The sequence below is a fragment of the Peromyscus leucopus genome, chromosome 20 (genome assembly GCF_004664715.2).
Source record: "Peromyscus leucopus breed LL Stock chromosome 20, UCI_PerLeu_2.1, whole genome shotgun sequence".
Taxonomy (NCBI): Eukaryota; Metazoa; Chordata; class Mammalia; order Rodentia; family Cricetidae; genus Peromyscus; species Peromyscus leucopus.
The window spans coordinates 26,281,974-26,301,087 of NC_051080.1; the positions used below are offsets into that span (position 1 = coordinate 26,281,974).

The following is a 19,114-nucleotide window of genomic DNA, read 5'->3' on the forward strand; positions in this document are numbered from 1 at the left end:
CCTTGCTGACCATGCTCTGCAAACCCTAGGTTGTTGTTTTGGGGGTAAGGGTTCTATACATGTCAGCTGACCCAGGTGGTTGATGGTGCTTTTTGTTTGTTTGTTTGTTTGTTTTTGAGACAAGATGTGGTGATATAGTGTAGGTAGACTGTCCTGCAACTCTTGATCCTCCTGTTTCAGCCCTCTTGAGTGCTTGGACTGTAGACATGGTGTCTGGCTTAAAAATATTATTTCACATTCAAAATTATGTGAAAGTCCAATTATAGTGACCAGTGATAAAGTTCTGTGGGATTAGAGAACAACATTGGTGTACCCATTGTAACTGTCCGCTGCACCGGTTATACAGGAAGGTTGTAACCCACGTTCTAAGTCAAATCATTTCCATCAACACTCCTAGAGTGGGAGCCACTGTGAGCTCTGGAGTCGACACTGGATGTGTAGCAGCAGTCGGCCACTCATTAGTTCTGTGAAATATGATTGGGAGCCATAAAGAGATCATGAAACCAAATATTCTGGTTCTCATAAGCACTCAGCAAAGGTTTTTTTGTTTTGTTTTTCTCTGTTCTTTTCTTTCTGGTTTTCCTTAGTTTCTAGGCTGACCTCTAGATGCCTGCTTGATTAAATAAATACAGATAAGTGTGGGTTTCCAATGTGGAATGATGTTTTACCGCTCCCCCCCCCTCCCCGACTTCCTGCCAGAGAATCCCATTCCATATCCCAGGAGTGAGAAGTGATTTCTCCCTAGGTTTGGCCATCCTAAGAGCAAATTCCTCCTTTTCGGCTCCTCACTTTCCTCCTGTGTGCCTGGAGATCCTATCATGAGGTTTGAGCAATTCCAAAGACACTTTTGATGTTTTCAGGCTGCCTGTTCATGGTCAAGTTTGGAGCCCAATTTTGTCCTTAAGTTTGAAATTCAGTAGAAAACTGTACAGAAAGTAGAGTGTGGACAGTATTAATACCTGTGTTGTTGTAGGGAGCCCATCAGAGATGACCACTCAGACATAGTTTATAGCCAATTGAAAGTCTTTATTCCATCTGACTGGAACTCTACTCAGGTATTGAGAACTTAAGTGTAGCCCATTAGACAAAGGAGCTTGTAAAGGCAGAAACCACATCCTGGTATTTCACTCAGCAGCTGCAGAGGGAGGTTTTCACAAGCAAGCAGTTTAACAGAAGCTAGAATAAGCTGTTAGCTGGAGGCAGGGTACTGCGAAAGCAAACAGGCAGTTTATCAGAAGCTAGGATGAGTTAACTGGGCCATCGTGACCTCAGGTTCCTGGAAGGGAGTTGGGTCATTTCCCCTGGTGTTCTCCATCAAGGAGATCAAATTCTAGTTAAACCTGAAATGGCCTTAGCAAGAATACAAGATGGAGGAACCACTGCTCTCTTTTGTCCTGTCACAGTGTTTTCTGAGTTAATGTAAATTACCTTTACAGATAAAAGTAATAAAAGAATATTAAGACTACAAAAACAAACAAACAAACAAACAAACAAAAACCCCCAAACTAATAAAGCTTTCTCTTTAACTTTAAGAAAAAGTTTTTGTTTCTGGGGCTTCTGTTCATAATAGGATTTATTTTCTGATTTTTAAAATGTAATTGATGGAAGAAGATAAGAGTTAAGTGGCAGAACAGAAGATGGATCTTGACTAGGGAGGCAGGCACAGCTCGATGACACAGCTCTGGCCAAGTGAAGCTGCTGTGTACATCTGTAAGTTGATAACACTTTTAACTCAGAAGCCTGGAATGTTTACTCTTGGAATTTTTGGATTCTTTTCAAATCACACTCATGCATGTATGTGTTTGTGTTGGGTTCAGGGAGAGAGTAGAGAGATCCATTTTGAACTGAAGATGGGTGCTTTGGTAATGTGTGCCATGCCAAGGTTCCATCAGATCTGGGCAGCAAAGAGTATTATCTTGGAGCTTGGTGATAGTTGATAGCAGCAGAAATGGATTCACAAAGTATGAAGTGTGGACCAAAGTGTGAAGCCCTCAGATTTCCCAGACCCTCAGGTGGGACAGGCCTGCAGGTTAGAATGAAGTTTTCTGAGATGATGATGACGACATTTTTAAAGCGTTTTTCTCTGTGGTGGTTTTTTTTTTTTTTTACTCATTTTGTCTATAGGTTAAACTTCAGTTTCCTTAACAGACACCAGGTAGTGGGTAGGGGCACCAAACCATGCAGTGATGATCTTATTTTTACTGCCAGGTACTTTGAGCTTCAAAAATAGAAAGCAGGTTTCACCTAAGAATGTTCCTGATGGAGCAGTAACAACTCTGGATGTTACTGAACGTCACCTCTCGTGTCCACTTTCAAACAATGCTTTGTGACTAACAGATGCCAGTGTACAGTATTTCTGGATGCCATGGTAGAAAGTTGTCTCAAAAAAAGTATCAAAGGATTACTGCTAAGCCTTCATTAGGAGAGAAGGCCTCTTCTGATGCATAGACATGCCGAGCAGGCATCAGAGCTATTAGCACTGTTTGTGGGGTGGGTGGGACTTACTCCACTTTGTCCTTTTGTACCGAATGTTGTGAGTCTTAATCCATTTTGCATTTACTTTAATCAAATACTTGTGTATCCAAGGAACTAATTTACTCAGAGAAAACTTGATATTAAGAATTAACATATAGCAAAGAAAATCAACAGTAGGAACTACTTCTAGGTAGTTCTTATTTAGTTCAGGGTCAAGCTTGTTGGTTTGTAAGTTTAAGTGTTCCAGTACTGTGTCATGGGCGTTCCTACACTGAATGGGCCTTGGATGTTTACCAAACACTAGTTAACTGTAGCTCAGTTGGAAGGTGCGTCGTCACAGCATGAACAAGTCCCTGGTTAATTCCCAGCAATTCAAAGAAAACACCCAGTCAACAGTGCCAGGGCCTGTCCAGTTTTGGATGCTACTCTGTGTGTGGCTCTGTAGTCTCTCCTAAACCAGTCCCCATCCTGTTCAGCTCTGGAGCTTAGGAAAGGTGGCAGCTGCAGTGTAGGTCTCTCAACTTTGTTCTCTTTCAGAATTTTCTTCTCTATTCATTTAGGTTCACACATACCCTTCAGCTGTAGACTTGGTTTAGGATTTATATAAATGTCTACCATGCACTTGACAGGGATTGCTGACTGGGATAGTTGAATATGAGGAGGAAGGTCTTGTAAACAGTATTGCATTCTTACCTGTGGCCCTGCTGTGTATCTTCACTTTTCAGGTAGTTAGGTTTCTACCTGAGTATTTGCAGTTCCTAGTGTATAGACTTCATACCCATTTTATCAAATTAATACTGATGTCATATCTTGATTCCATTGTGATGTTATTTATGATTCTGTTTCTAATGTTTTTGTTCTCAATTAGCCATGCAGTTAATTGCTATGTAGTACTCCCACATGCAGCCACTCTGTTTGAACTCAAGGTTTTTGTTGTTGATAAGTTGGGACTTTCTAGACCATTTTATCTAAATAATGACAGTTTTGCCTTTTCTGAGTTTACATTCAATTTTCATCTCTTTCTGTTCTGAGTAGGACTCCTGCCACAGTGCAGACCTATCCTCTGAAGGAAAACATGTCATAGGAGTATTTTGGGTTGATTATGATGTGGCCTTAGGTTTCTGTGTGTGTGTGTGTGTGTGTGTGTGTGTGTGTGTGTGTGTGTGTGTGTGTGTGTAGAACACGTGGAGACCAGAAGTTGACAATGGATTTCTTCCTCCATCACTCTCTACCTTCTGTTTTGAGACAGGAACTCTATTCACCTGGTGCTTGCCGAGTTGGTTAGACCAGTGGATCTGGGGTCCTGCTATCCCCAGCTCCCTGGCACTGGGATTGCTGTTGGGGATCATGCTTGGGTCCCCAGATTTGCACAAGTACTTTCCTGAGTAAGCCCAGCCCCGCCTGTACATTTTCAGAGATGGTCTTTGGTCTTTTTCAGGTTGAGGAAGTTTCCTTTTTCTCTCACTTTTCAAAGAGTTTTTTTTTTTTTTTTTAATTATTTCAAGCATTTAATGTGTTAAAAGTTTTTCCTACATTGCTACAGATCCCCACAGTTTTCTTTTTAGTCATTTAAATGTAGTGAACCCCGTTGAATTGTTTTCAAATGTTAAACCATGTTACCTCCCTGAAATTCTCAATCCTCTGAGCTCATGTATTATTCTGTTTAAAGCTCCTGAGATTCCTGTTGCTAATATCTGTGTGTGGTACATTTCCATCCACATTCATAAGGAAAAATAGGTAGATAGGTATGGGGGTGGGCTTTATTATCTGTTTTTGAAAATGTGTACCAGAATTTTGCACCAGACTGATAAGATGGGCTTGGCGTTTGTGTTTCTTCTCTGTTTTGGACTAGTTTGTGGAGAACTGATAGCGTTCTCTTCTAGGTTTGGTGGAGCCCTGGAGGCCTGGGAGTGCTTGATCTCTGACCCCAGTTCTCTGTTCTGACTGGTTCTCCATCTTATCTCGTGCATCTTAAGTGGCCTTTGGTAGTTTGTGGGTTTTATGGCAATTAACTATCTGGCTTGAATAATCAAATTTATTGGTCTGAGACTGTTGATAACATTCTTTTTCTTTTTCTTTTTTTTTTTTTAAATGAATACAAGATAGGTACTGGCACAATTTTTCACCTGATATTAATAATTACAGCATTTTTTATTGAATAGTAACCTACATTTTTTATTCTTTTTCTGTATGCACTTTTATTTTTATTTTTTAATTTTAATTTTTAATACCGTCTCTGTTGCCTAAACTGGCCTGGGATTTACTATGTAGATTAGATTGGCCTTAAATTCATGTTTATTCCTCTTACATCAGCCTCCCAAGTGCTGGGATTAAGGTGCTGTCCACGATGCCCAACTGATTTTTCTTTTTCTCTTTTTTTATTTATATATATGTGTGTGTGCATGTGCATGTGAGTATGGGTACCCGTGGAGGCCAGAAGAGGGCATCAGGTCCCCTGAAGCTGGAGTTGGAGGGGACTGAGCCACCTCACATAGGTGCTGAGAATCAAACTCCAGTCTTCCGTGTGAGCAGCAAGTGCTCCTAGCAGTGAGGCCATCTCTCTAGCCCCATTTTCTCACCATTTCTCAGGTTTGTAGTCTGGTTGATAGCTGCCCGCTTTCCCCTTTCCTTAGTCTTAATTTGCTTTTCATGTGTTAGTTTCGTCGGATGGAAGCTTAGACTGCTGGATTGAAAGGTTTCTTCTTTCTACAGAAGCATCGAATGCAGTGGTTCTCAACCTGTGGGTCACGACCCCTCTGGGGGTTGAATGACCCTTTCACAGAGGTCATCTAAGGCCATCTGCCTATCAAATATTTATGTGACAGTTCATAGCACTAGCAAAATTACAGTTATGAAGTAGCAACAAAGATAATTTTATGATCAGGAGTCACCACGGCATGAGGAACTGTGTATTAAAAGGTCGCAGCATTAGGAAGGTTGAGAACCACGGATATAATGTTTTGCATCATTGTAGAATCTCTACTGGTTTCAGAAGATGTCTTCCCTCACCGTCATCACCAGCCCCTCCCCAGGTGACCTCTTCCTCCATCTCCAATCTTTGACTGGAAAAGGGCAGATAGTGGAGGTCACTGATTGTGAGGGCAATGTGTCTTGCCGAATGGCAAGTGCTTTGCTTTCAATGAGAGGAGGCACTGATTTCCCTTGCTACCTAAAAGATCTTTGTTTTTCTGATCTTGTCCATTTTTCTGTGGACCAAGTGGAGGAGAAAGCGGAAGTGCTGTGTTTCCCAGCCCACCTTAGGCTGATGCGCTAGCCCATACTCTGTGTATGACAATTCATTATCACTTCACTGTTTCTTCATGGCTGCCACATCAGTACTCTGCCAAAGGTCAAGCCTTGCATGGGCCTCACCTGTCTTTGGACATTTATCATCTTCAGAGTTGTGTTTCCTCGTTTTGTGATCTCAGGTCTCTGGGTGGCTCCACAGTACTTTGTAGATGATCCAGCTCTTTTTGTTTTCAGGGGACAAAGCAGTGTTCTCCCACTGCTTTCAGTGGAGTGTCAGCCTGCATGGCTCTCAGATGCCTCCAGTTGGCTGCTGTTAGGACCACACAGAATGCACTCAAATCCAGAGCATTGTGATAAGATTTCAGAGGTGACTGACACCTTCCGTCAGGAAGGTGAAACTGTGCCTTGCTGAGTTTCTGCCCTGGAGACAGATTTATCCCCTTGATCAGTTTTCATTGGTCCTGTGTGATTTCAAGTCATATTATGTGTCATAATAGACCATGGTCTTTTCTTTACAAATTAAGGTCAGGGATTCTTTTCCTGAGGGTATCTGGCCATCATGAACTAGATGAAGAGGTAACTGAAAGGGTGAGAGAGAGGGATCAGCAGATGTCAGAAACTTGCCTCTAAGGAGCTGGTCCCAGATATTAGAGATTCACCTCTAAGATGCAAATGTAAATTACTTATATTTCAATTTTGGATATATGATGCTTTTCTAGTTTACAAAATATGCTTTAAACCAGTAAGTGTTCTTTTTGAAATGCATGTTCTATAGAGATTTGTGTTTTCTTCTAGGGAGGTAGATGTAGACTCTTAAGTGAGCTGGGGGTGTACTTAACTTAAGCCCAATAGCACATTTACCTACTAATCTACAACTGTATGAACCTAGATGTAGTTAGACAGTGGAACGAGAGAGGAAAACATAGAGGAAAGGGTAGTTCATGAAAATAAATGTGGGGTGTGTGTGTGTGTGTGTGTGTGTGTGTGTGTGTGTGTACATGTGGGTGAATAGGTAGGTGATGCAAATAGGTAAAAAATGATGGGTGAGTGAATGAATGAACCCTGGCAAGAAAATGATGAATTGAAGAGAGCACCTGAGCAGACTCCTAAGTTTCAAGGTTTGGGTAGAACCCAGAGATGCAAGAAACCATGGAGGCATGGTAATTCTTAAAATCCACATATCTTGATACATACGTTGTCTGTTTCCATATGGTAAACCATCCTAATCTAAGTGTCCCATGCAGTTCTGTGATTAGCGGGTCCTACCTCAGAGATTCTTACTTGGACTCTTGTGGCCGTCAGACTAATTGGGCCTGCTTTCAGCAGAGGTCTCTCGGGGCCGGGTTGCTGGCTGCATGCTGCTGGCTTTCAGCGGCAGGAACGCAGAGGCTGACATTGTTGGAGTCATTGCCAGTTAATGGTCAGTCACTTCCTTCCCCTTGGTGTTGGCTTCTTGGAGCCACGGGGCCAGGTTTTCTAGAACCTGGCCCACGAGCAGGCGTGTTGGAGCACCTGGAAGACTTCTTATGTCCTCGGCCTGCTGTGTTCTTTGATAATACGTCAGGAACATTGCTGCTGTGGCGGCAGGCACTGCAGCACCGCAGCACAGTTGTGTTTCTTCATTTGCTCCCTCAAGTGAGCCCAGGCGAAGAGCACATCGATCAGGTGCTGTCTCTTTGGGAGGAGTAAAGGAAGACTGGGGCCATCTTCACTGTTCGTATTGTGATGCCCACGAAACGGGGCTCATTTGTTCACACGGCTGGCTGGCCTTTAGAGCTCCGTTGTACTGTTGGGGTTGGATGCAGACACTTCCTCTGGCTCGGAGCATCTCTTGCACCTTCAGAAGATCAGTTCAGCTGTCAACCCCCAAGTTCCTCGGGTGGGCCGAGAAGGGAGCTTCTTACAGAAGGTCTGGTCTTAGGACCTCCGCAGCTTCCTTCCCAGGTGGCCTTTCCACTCGGTTGTCACTGAGTTTTTGTGGGTGCTGCCAAGGCTTCGAGGGGTTGTAAGTGTTTGGCCTTCTTCGGGAATTCAAACTCACTGCCTTTAACACAAGCATCTCTCACCAATCGGAAGTGACATTCCTGAAAGCTCTTTGTCTGGGCTGGAGGCGTGAGCCCTAGGCACAGCCTGTGGAGACTTAAGAACAAATGAAGTCAGAGGGCGATCTAACCATCTAAGGAGCAGCAGTTAATGAGCACCTGCCACTCAGCTTCTGCTCAGCAGGTGCTCAGCAGTGAGCTCCCCTGTGTCTGTAACCTGTCAAGTACGTATTGTCCCTCAACCCTTAAAAACAACAAAGTAAGCAAATAAAAAAAAAAAACCCTGCTTTTTAAAATTATTATTATTTTTTCCTTGTTGGTCCTGGAGAGTAACTCAGGGCCTCGCATGTTTTATGCAGATACATTAGTATAATTGCAGCCTATTTTTTTTTCTCTTTTTAAAAATGAGGAAAGTGCTGATCCAATGAGCAAGTTGCTTATGTGAGGTCATAAAGGTAGAAATTGGAAATTCTCTTTGTGCTATTCCATCTGACTCCTCAAAATGTATCATTCTGCTCATAACTGGGTTGCTATCTTGTGGCTTCTGTGTGATAAGATGGAAGGAGTCTTGTCCTCTGCACTAAGTGCTGTGACTTCCTCCCCTTCCTGTGCTGCCTGTGGACCCGGCTTTGTGATTTCTCAGCAGCATATGAAGGGAAAGATGGCTTCAGAGGTCACTATTCAGACAGACACCCAGTTCTATCTGTTTTACACTATCCCGAGGGACTGAAACCTGGGTACTGTCAGAGCCAAACACAGCCCTCACCTTAAAGAGAAGATGAGATTATTTATTGCGGAGCCATATGTGAGTGACCCATGAACATAGATGTAGATTACCCCAAATTCCATGCTCCAAGTGAAAGCAGTTTCATGGAGTCTTATAGGTTCACAGAACCTATAAGCCAAGGCTCGTTTAGAATACATTCGTGGATTATCAAGGGTGATGACGGCAAGATGGCTTCACCTCCCGATGATGATGTGATGATGATGTGCTCAGCTTTAGGTTGGTGGAAAGTGAGGGTCTGCTAAGGAAATAGATGCCAAATGGTTTTATCTATTAGTCATGAGATGTTCTGACACAGAAGAGGGCAGGGAATGGCTGGCTGTTCAGGGGCTAAAGCTGGCCTGACATAAGGTAATCGGCCTCTAGACTTGAGACATTTCAACTTCTCCACATCACTGTGTTCTAATCAGTCAGCCTGTCTCTGCAGACACAGCTCCTTTCCAGGAATCTCCTTGACAGTACGTAAGACACTTTCTTTGAGATAATAGAAGCACTTTTTATCATTAAGGGATGCCTCAGCAGAGGCCTCCTGAGCTGAGCTGTCCTAGCCGTGAATCCAGGCCTGGTCACACACAGCTCTTGTACTGAAAGCCTTTCAACACCTCTGAGCTTCCTTTCTCCTCCTTTAACCCTGGAGTGAACTGGAGAAAGCCCTCCTGATGCAATCTTCTGTAGCCTTGTGTGCCCACCTGTCACAACACTGACCATCGCCCTGCACTGTAATTCTCTCTCTAATGTTAGACTTCCCTACTGTAAGTTATGTGCTAGAAAATGTGTCTTGTCTCTGGGAGGATTCTGCAGAGGGCGTAGGCTCCAGCATTGTCAGACCAGTAGATAGATAGGTAAAAGTGACTTCCAGCTTGATGGTTAAAGGTTAGCTGCTTTACTGTTTTCATATAAGTAGGGTACTCATGCATTCAGTCATCCAAAATATACTCTGTTTAAAGTTCTCCGAGGAGCTGAGGAGGGACAGGGACTGAGAAGTAAACGTGCTGTTGAGATCATTTGGGAGTGAGAGGACATGTGGGGATGCCCCCAGTGTATACTGTCTAGCATCAGTCTAGTACCTGTGCCTGGACAGAGCTCTGCAGTAGCATTTAAAACCATTTTCATCGTGTGTGTGTGTGTGTGTGTGTGTGTGTGTGTGTGTGTGTGTGTGTGTGATCTATTGCAGTGGTTCTGCTCACTTTTCTCTTGAAACTCACTGGGTGTGGGATTTCTCTGACCTTACAACCATAGGCAGTTTGGTTACCCATCCTTGTGGGCAGACACCTGATTGGAAAGGAAAAGAAGTGGAAGGCACAGAGAACGTGGATGTTGCAGTGGTGGTTGAGCTATGTAGGCTTCTTCAGGGCATTCTCTCGCCTTGTTTCTTACCGTGTTATTTCGAAGAGCATACATGAAATGTGAAGACAGTACTAATCGGTGATACCTGTTACTGGCTGTCAGCGTTGCTTGCCTATATTAGCATTCTGTTTCAGTTCATTACAGTGGTCTCACACAGGGATGTTATTATCTACAATCACTTGACTAAAGAGGGAGTCAGAGATGAAGTAACTTGGCCAAAACGTTGGAGCTCTGAGGGGCTGAGACGCAAACCCACATCTGACCTGCTCCTAACCCAGCCTTTCTACCCCCGACCCTGAGGTATTAAATCTGCGGGGCTGTGTGTTCTTTTTCTTCTGTAAAATGCAAGTCACACCCTTTTCCATCTGCAACTTGATCTCTTAGTATAATCTCCTTGTTTGTTGTAAATTCTCAGATATGACTAAAGCCAGCAAGCCACACTCTTGTTAGGGCTTATCACCTGCACATCTTAGTTCCTCCTTTCACTACAGTTGTTTGATGTCCTTAATTTCCACTCTGGAAACATCAGTGGTTTCAGTGCATTTATCTTATTTACTTTATCTTTTTGAGTTTTAACCTTGCCAGGAGGAGAGAAATTTGCTGTGATTTTTTTTTTTTTTTTTTTTTTTTTTTTTTTTTCGAGACAGGTTTTCTGTGTAGCTTTGCGCTTTCCTGGAACTCACTTGGTAGCCAGGCTGCCTCGAACTCACAGAGATCCGCCTGGCTCTGCCTCCCGAGTGCTGGGATTAAAGGCGTGCGCCACCACGGCCCGGCTAAAAGATGGCGCGTCTCCTTGTCGGGGAATCGAACCCCGGTCTCCCGCGTGACAGGCGGGGATACTCACCACTATACTAACGGGGAGGACCGCTGCTGTGGATTTTTATTTTATCAATGAGACTTTTTTTTTATACCACAGAAATGAAAAAAATATTTTCCTCTTTTATGCAGTCCTCTCTGCTACCCCCAAATTGAAATGAAATATAAGAACAGTTGTTTTGTTGCATTTAAGATAAAGTTCATGGCTGTAGTCTTATATTTTTGGTTGTGAGCCTAGCCTTTAATGGCTGAATCATCTCTCCAACCCAACAGTTGCTAGTCTTTAACAGCTAAGGTTAGTTAACCTTTGGGATTTTATTACACACACACACACACACACACACACACACACACACACACACCCCAACACCACACACACACACCAGAAAACCATGTTTTTCTATTTTGAGATACAGCATCTCACTTAACTGCAGGTGTTGTGTCCGGAGGACAAAAACATCACAACTGTGACATTCAGACTTGTGCCTGCAAAGATTCCAGAAGAGGTGGGCCGGGAGTGCAGAGGCCAGGCTGGAAGACTTCAGTTCACTGTGAGGCGGTGTTTGCCAAGACCCGGTAGTTTGGCTACATTTTTAAAATACAGCGGTAGAAGTAATGAAGAAGCTTCCATGCAGAGGCTAACTGCTCCCTCTGAGTCTCTTGATGGCCCTCTGTTTCCTGAAGCAGTTGGCATTGGTTACACAGACTAGAACTTGATTCATTAGCAGGTGAAGAGGTCTGAGTGTTGGAAGATTAGGGAGAAGGTTTTGAAATAAATGAGGCTGCTTGGAAGAGAGCTGTCTGGAAAGAGAGCGCACATCCACCCCCCCTCTTCTCAGGAAGAGGGCTTGTTCTCAACTATAGGCTGACCCTCTTGGAGAGAGCCAGGGGGCTCAGAAATACTGCCTGAAAAGAATGAACCTCAGAACACATGTGGTTAGTTAAGGTTACTTAGCCTAGTTCAAGGCTGAAATAAAGAGGATTACAAGCCTTGGGATTGCTTAAGGTTCCAAGATTCTGAGCCCTGATGTGCCGGAAAGGACCCTCCTTCATTTGCCACCTTCAAAGATTAATTAAGACTGTGGATTAGTTTTATCTTATTTCATATATATATATTTAAAGTGCCCAAAATGTTTGTCTGCTCTTCAGTAGGTCCTCAGAAAAGGCTGTTCTCATTGCCTTCTGCACTTCAGCTATGTCTGAGAAAGTTCTGGCTGAACAGACATTTAATTTATGCAACAAACAGAAGCAAAGCTGTTTGAATTCTGAGCTCTTTGTCTTTCATTCTGTTGTTTTCTTTCTTAGAATTTAGGGACTTTGAACCTATCAGGCATTGAAGCCAGATTCCATAAAAGCGTAAGCCTTGGCCTTCACACTTGGCAAGCCACATAGAATCCCAGTCACCAAGTGAATCTTGTTTGGGGCAGTTTTTAGTTTAATGTTTCTGAGTTGTAGAAATCATTTCCCGAAGCACTGAATGCATTTGAAAGAAACAGACTAGAGTCAACAGATTTGAGAGGAAGAAATAGGTTTTTAATTCACCCGCAGTAAGATTTATAATTGTTTTATCAGTTGTCTAAAAATACATTTTATGTAATAAAGATTGCAGGTTCAGGAAGGAGATGCTCTGAAGTGGATCAGGCCCTTTAATTACCGGGTCACCCACAGCAGGGGAAGCTGGGATAGGGGATCCGATGGCAACTGGTGGAACAAAGGCTATCCTGACATTCATAGACTCTAGAGGGGAGGGGCCGCTGAGTTTAGCATCATGAAGGTACCAGGTAGGATTGGAGGTGTGGTTGACCCTCTACAGGGACAGCCTCTGTGATCTGCAAAGTATAGTTTGCTGCTCCTTCCTGTTAGAAAGTGGAAAAGTTGGAGTGTGGAAGTATTTTTGATTTTGTTCTATTATCTGTTCCTCTGAGACAGGACTCCCGTAAAAGCTGTCCCAGAACTCCTGATGCTTTTACCTCAGCCTCCCAAGTGCATACATTACAGGCGCATGCCACCATGCCCAGCCCAGCCTTGTTGCTGTTCATCCTTTTGTGTCGTGTAATGGAATTTTCTTTAATGTGCTCTGGAGCCTGGGAGTCTGCATCTTTTAAAGTGAGCTTGCAGTCACAAGCGCACGTTTTGTGCTACTGTTTTGTAGTCATCCTTACCCGTTGCAGTCTTTCGTCTGTGATCTTAGACTTAGCATGTAGTGGATGAATTTTTCTCTGCAGTTCATGCGAGTATACCTTACACTTGCTGAATGTTATTGGAGTGTTTTAATGGTTAGGGGCTGCATGGCCTGTAGGGGATCTCCAAATCCCCCTTTTCACCTATACATGTGCTTCCCTAGATTTCTTAAGCCATGCCATAGTAGAAGCTCAGGGTAAACATTTGTGGACCTTCCTGTCTGTGTACAATTTGCCCACTTTGTCTATAGTTTCCCTACCTTTCAGTCTTACCGTTAGACACTAGATACTGTCCCTTCTTTCCTGTACCTGACATTTTTAAAGTTTATTTTTGACATGTATGTAACGCATGTTGATTGCTTCTACCCACTCTCTTCTGTCTGCAGTCGGCCAGCCCCACATTGGTGTCTTTAAGCTTTGTTTTGTGGCCCACTTGGTTTTGACGTGGCCATCTGCAAGAGCATGGGTGTGGATCTGTTCACTGGACCATGGTGGACTCACTAGTGGCCACATAAATAAGGATGGTGACATCCCCCTCCTTCCCAAATCCATCAACAAGCCAGTAGTTCCCCAGGGACGGATCAGACCTTATTAGCTCCCAGGACCAACTGTTAATAGGCCCAGTCTTGTGCAGGCAATCACAGCTTCTGTGAGCCCTTGATTGCCATGACTTAATCCTACCCAGAAGGTAGCGCTTTGTAGCCCTCTTCATTATCATCTGGCTCGTACATTCTTTCTTTTCTTTTGATATGTTTTCTGAGCATTAGGGGTGTGATATAGATGTCCACTTAGGACTGAGCACTCAGCAGCTACTTATTCATAGCACCATAAGCAGCCATGAGCTTCCACCTTCACCTGTCTTCACTGGAAATAGAAGCTCCTCTCATCAAGGTTGAGAGCAGCACTCATCTATGTGTATAAGTATAAATATTTAAAAGGCAATTTGACAAGAGGTCCATTTAGCAGAACAGCAGTAGTATTAGGTAGCCTGTAGGGCCTATGATCATCCCAACCATGGATTTTTGACCAGGTTTACAATGCCAGGCATGTATTCCTAATTATGGAGCAGGGCTCAAATCCAGAGACTAGTTGGTTACCCTCACAACAGATGCGTTCCAGTGTGTCAGGTTGGTGTTGGAACGTGCAAGGTCCACAGCTGCATAAAAATCATTGTCATGTTTTCTTCCTCAGCAGCCTATATAGCACCTCTCTTCACCGTGTACTATAGCCAGCAAGGAGGGAGCTTTCAGTTCAGTTTTAGCTTGATTTCTCTATATCCAGCACAAAAGTGTGTGACATCTTCAGCAGCGGGTCTTACCTTCTAGTTCTGATGGGCATTCAAGAACACTGGTGATACTATTACTACATCTCATATCTGATGCTAGCATTTTCACTTGGCCATGAAGAAACATGGGTGTAAACGATAGAGTTTGTTCTGTGTGGTTTCTAGGCCTGGTACCTGAAGTATACCATTAATGTTCAGGACTCTAGAGCCAGATACCAGTACTCCTAAAGAGTCAAGGTGACCAGATGTCACCCATGTGATGTTTTGTTTTTGTATTATGAAGCAGTTTATAATTGAACCCACTTTTTTTTTAATACTTAGCTCTTCTAAATTAAGTTCTTATTTCCTTATTATCATTGATTTATACTTGCTTATTGCAGGTGCCCAAAGCTAGACAGTGGTTCCTATCTGGAGGCCGTAGGTTAATATGCTGTTTGGAGAATATCATAAGCAAAACAGGTGACTGAATGGCTCCATCAAGCATCACTTGGGACTATTTTCGCTTTTTCCTCTAAGCGACTTACTTTTACATTCATCTTTGCTCATGTTTTGGCTTCATTTGTTCCGAGACTTTAAGATCATAGAGTTTAAAGGACTTGGCTGGTCACAGTGCTTGCATGTAATACCTGTAATACAGTTCCTTTGTCAGAAGCATAATTAACAATATGATTTGTACATCCACTGCCTTCTGGTATTCACAACACAGTTTGTAAACTTAATTAGTTTTTGGAATAGCAAATGTTTGGAAGATGATAAACATTTTCTCTCTGAATAATGTGTTGAATGGTTGTATATTCATAGAAACGTACTCTGTGCTGCTCAAATTAGGATGCTGATAGATACACTTGGCAAGGTGAGCATCACCTGCAGTTGAGTATTCTCAGATTATATTGTCTCCCCGTGCCTTTCACAGGGGACAGCAGAAATTCATCTCAGCTCATTTAGCCTCCGAGAATATTCATTCTGGTTTCATTCCTTTGAGAACGTCTATGCTAAGGTCATTACATAGATTGCATTTTCCTGAATAGTGATGGTAGTCATTATGATATCTACCGGGAAGAGGGGTAGTCAACAAACAGTGGTGAGGCAGTATAGGGTAGTGATTACCCTCTGCCCTCCGCTCTCAGAGATGTGGGTAGCTGAGACCCAGGATGGGAAACTACTCTCTGCAGCTTCTAGAGATGCCATAAATTATGCCGTGTGCCCAGGGACACTTTCTGGGCCTTTTCTTCAGTGCCTCATTACCACCAATAAGTCACAAATCTTAAAAAATGAAATTATTTGGCTTTTCAAGAAGTATTGGACTAGAAGAATCAAATCAGAAGGTCTTTGATGTCATAAAAGCAGTAAGAAGGGGGAAAAAATGCCTAGAAGGAAACCAGAGCTCATACATCAAAGGACACCTGCTGGGTGGAGGAGAGCAAACAGGGGTGGTGTTCTTTATGTCCGCACAGTGACACTTGTCACCAGTAGTGAACTAGAAGTCGCCTGTCACCTCACTTCCCAGGCAGACTCCGTGTCCTTTGGTAAACTTGTTCGTACACTTTACCCATTGAGCGACACCCTGTTGTAGAGTGTTGGGCAGGGAGTCTCCACTTCTCTTTGTTTTTGTAGCTAGCTGAAGGGCCTTGGGCATTTTGCGGGACCTTTGGGAATCTCATCTATTTTTCCTGCACAGTGTGAGTTTTGAAATGTGTAACTCCTAGTTGGGGATAGGCATAGATAGCAGACAGCTCTCTCAAGATGTTTGATGTGTCATCAGATGCCATCGCCCTTATTTCCCTTCATTGTATTTTACTGGATGTCTTAAAGATGTCGATCTACTCATAACCCCCAAATATACAAATAATAAAAATTCTGATTGTTGGGTTGGTAAGTGCTTTGTTCCTTTTCATTTTGTTTCTAATCCCAATAGTTTATAGCTTCTGAAATTCCCCAAACCATATACACCTTCGGAAGCTATGGTCACTTCCCTCAGAAGACAAGCCCTGCCCTCTGAGGACCTTTTCCAGGTTCTAAGGTAACAAATAGTGAATCTTGGTTCCAGTATCCCCATCAAATGACTTCCTTTTGTTCCTTCATTGGCTTGCTGTGGTTCCTGTGGCACCCACCCTCCCTTCCTCCCTCCCTCCCTCCTTTCCTTCCTTTCTCTTTTCCCCCATTTTTCAAGACAGGGTTTCTCTGTGTAGCCTTGGCTGTCCTGGAACTCATTCTGTAGACCAGGCTGGCCTTGAGATCTGCTTGCCTTTGCCTTTGAGTGCTGGGATCAAAGGCGTGTGCCACCATCTCCTGGGCTACGGGGCACTGTTTCTAAGTGCCTTCAGTATTCTCCAGTTTCACACACACTCAGTGCCTGTCTATCTAATCCTTTCTATTAGATCCTTTCTACTGAAGCAGCTGGTGTAATTTCTGTTTCCCTGCCTGGATCCCGACTGATAAACCCACTTGGGAAGTTCTTCAGCTATGGGGAAAGCACCCAGGAACCAGCAGACTGTAGTCTTGCATGCCAGACACCATGCTAGGAGTTTGGGAGAGCCTCAGTGATCCCAGCAACCACGAGCATCATGCAGAAGACACGGTATTGGAAGGCAGACTGAGCTGGAGTGAGAAAAGCTTAGCCCGTGAGATGCCCATCATTCTAGAACAGGGTACAGCTCAGTGAGTATGGAGCTGAGAGACGACAGTTTAATAACTGACACGGGAGGTCTATGTGTGAAATGAAGTGACAGGGACTTCCATTTTGTTAATTCTAATCTTGGTTCTTTGTTAATGGTTATCAAATCTCACTGTACTACCAAGAAGAATATCGTCGTTTATTTGTTCCCGTCCATTCAGCAGGTGTCTTTTGATGCATGGTATCTATATTCAAGGTACAGAAAGTGATTTTGGACTTACAGAGATGAATAGTGCCGTTTTCAGTGTCTAGGAGCTAGTCAGTGAGACTGATTGTGAAAATGTGTAAATCTCCAGGCTGAATGGAACCTTTGTATCCAGCTTGCTGTCAGATGATTGATGCGTCAGACATTGCTGAGAGGCTGTACAAGACTGGGCTCTTGGTGAACTTAAAGCTCTAAAGTAGCCACTTCTAGATTAGTCAAATGCTGATGTAGGTTAGAATCCTCATGGCTATAAATGGAACTGATGCTCCTTTGCAATTTCTTCCCTTTAGTCCTGATTCTCCTCAGCCTCTTCTTACTGGACACACTTAACCAAAAGTACTTGTGTGACTGTTACTCTCCCCTGGGCCGTTATCCTTTAGTGTAAGCATTTTGAGCAATTTCACTGCTTAGCTAGGCATTGCTGACCAACCTTTTCCCAATTATTGCCTGTTGTGTAGAACTTTTTAGGCTTTTCTCGCATTTTCCTCTCTTAATAAAGCAGTGATACTTCAACTATATTGCGCATCTGTCTGCCTTTGCATTATGGCTTTTGGTGAGCCAGTTGCCATGGGTGCTGAACCCAACACCTGATCTAAAAACACCTTTGGATCTCTGATCCTTTTGGTTTTAGAATGTTTATCTTAGTCTGTCACTGCTTCATAGATCATCAAGTAGTACTTATCACACTAAGTAGACAATAGAACACCTGCCTAAGGTAGTCACTGTTGGCTTCATGCACAAAAGCTCTGTCTTTACTCCGACTCTGTGTCACTTGCCCAGACAGGCCGTGTAAGTAACAAATGAGTCACACATTCAGCCTTAGAGTAGATTTAGCAGGTGAGACATCTGGGTTGCACATTCACTGAACTGTATACGTCCTTTAAGGTTGAAGGGCACAATGAAAACAGATGAGTGTCGTTGGCAACATTATTTTCTTTGTAAGACCCCTAGGTAAGTTTAATGTCTAACTCAGTTTAGAATATAAAGATTTGTACCTTTTAAAACGACATCCCTGAAGGAAATCCCCAGCTTGGTTGACCGGTGTCAATAGAGTCAGGCAATGCATAAAACGTGTCTGGAGGATCATCTAGTAGGGCGAGTTCTCTCCAGCTTTAGGATACATGTGGACATGTTTATTTTCAAGTTGTATTCATCTCTACCAAGATGTATCATGTCCTCCGAGGCTGTGACTATTAAAGTATATGCTAATCGATATTGCAGAAGTATGTTAACTTTCTGTCATGCTTATTAAATAAAATCTGAGTGACAGAATGCATGTTTATGCTGCAGTTGCATTTTGCTATTCAATATTTTATATTCATTTGAAAGTTCTCAGATGGCTAAGATCATTGGGCATGATGTGTGTTTGCATGTATTATTCCTACATTAAAGTGTGTTGAAACGTGTGTGTGTGTGTGTGTGTGTGTGTGTGTGTGTGTGTGTGTGTGTGTGTTGGGGCAAGGGGGAGGGGGCATCTTTTGAGGATTCCCTTGATGCCTTTTATCTCTCTCTTCTGGTTGTTTCCTTTGAGATCTAGTTGTATGTAACCTTGGACCATTATATTTATCTTTAAAGTTTTGTTTTAAATAAAAGTGACCCCTTCAGATAATAGCATACAAAAAATGGGATTTAGTGTCTTCTTTCCAGACATTTATTTGCTCTCACCTTTGTGTGTGAGTGGGATAGGTTATGGACCTGACCTAAACATGTGTGGTAACGAGATGATGAATTCTGCTTTGGTTTTATTTTGAAGTTGGTCACTGTATGTATTATTGTCCATCTAACGAATAGAAAAATACTCATTTGTAATCTTATTAGCTACAAAAGTAATAGGGAGTAAAATGCTTGTGTGATATGGTTGTTATAGAATGTTATTAGTGCAGTCATATTTCTATCTCAACGTGTGGTAATGCCAGCGGGATAAATGAGAAAGACATTGAATCTTCACACAAAGGAAATGGGTTTTATAATGAGTGTGGTCTGAACAGAACTAATCTCTTTCTTGGATCATTACTCTACCTAATCATAAAACTTTTTTTAATTCAAATCCTTGCAGG

At 42.9% G+C, this 19,114-nt stretch overlaps 1 protein-coding gene and 1 non-coding gene across 4 annotated transcripts in view; one reads left to right on the forward strand and one right to left on the reverse strand.

Annotated features, from left to right (window-relative positions):
* Positions 1–19,114, forward strand: part of Khdrbs3 (KH RNA binding domain containing, signal transduction associated 3) — a 170,813-nt gene that overhangs the window by 23,481 nt on the left and 128,218 nt on the right. The gene's annotated exons all lie outside the window — the stretch shown is intronic.
* On the reverse strand, positions 10,687–10,758 carry Trnad-guc. The gene has a single exon. It is a non-coding gene; the product is annotated as a tRNA-Asp (tRNA).